The following is a 615-nucleotide window of genomic DNA, read 5'->3' as shown; positions in this document are numbered from 1 at the left end:
TAATTTGAACCAATTCAAATAATTCAAAATTAATTGATCTCATAATCCTAATTGAGCTAACAAAGAGACCCTATTGACCCTATAGAATGAAACGTCAATGAATAGCGTGATTAGTTAAAATTATATCATTTTAATCCCACATCTATTTAATAATCGGTCACTTCTATTAAAGACCGACAGTTGCACTCTTTCGCACTAGATATTATTTATGTGTCAATTAGGATATAACCCAATCAACAAGCATGACCTCACAAATTGCTCGTAAGTACAATTGGGCCAAATTTACTATTTGCCCTTGGTAATTACATTTACTCCAAAGTATCATTGATCCCTTTAATGAACAATTAGTTAATAGTCCAACTATAACCCAAAAAAACCCTTTCTATCGGACCAAATGAGAGGGTGAAGTTCTCATTGTCCAAGGCTGAGATAAGCTATTAAAGAGAAATTCTTTACTTACCCTACCAACAGGAAGAAGTGAATTCCTTCTTGTCTAAGTGCATTTCTTAACTGCCCTAATAAGATGAATCTCTAAAATGGTAGGCAATTGAGTCGGCGAAAACTGGCCACGCTCACGCAGAGATCAAAGAACCACCCTCACTAGGAAGGAGTTTA

The sequence above is a fragment of the Benincasa hispida genome, chromosome 11 (assembly GCF_009727055.1).
Source record: "Benincasa hispida cultivar B227 chromosome 11, ASM972705v1, whole genome shotgun sequence".
In the NCBI taxonomy this organism is placed as follows: Eukaryota; Viridiplantae; Streptophyta; class Magnoliopsida; order Cucurbitales; family Cucurbitaceae; genus Benincasa; species Benincasa hispida.
This window is presented reverse-complemented; position numbering follows the sequence as displayed.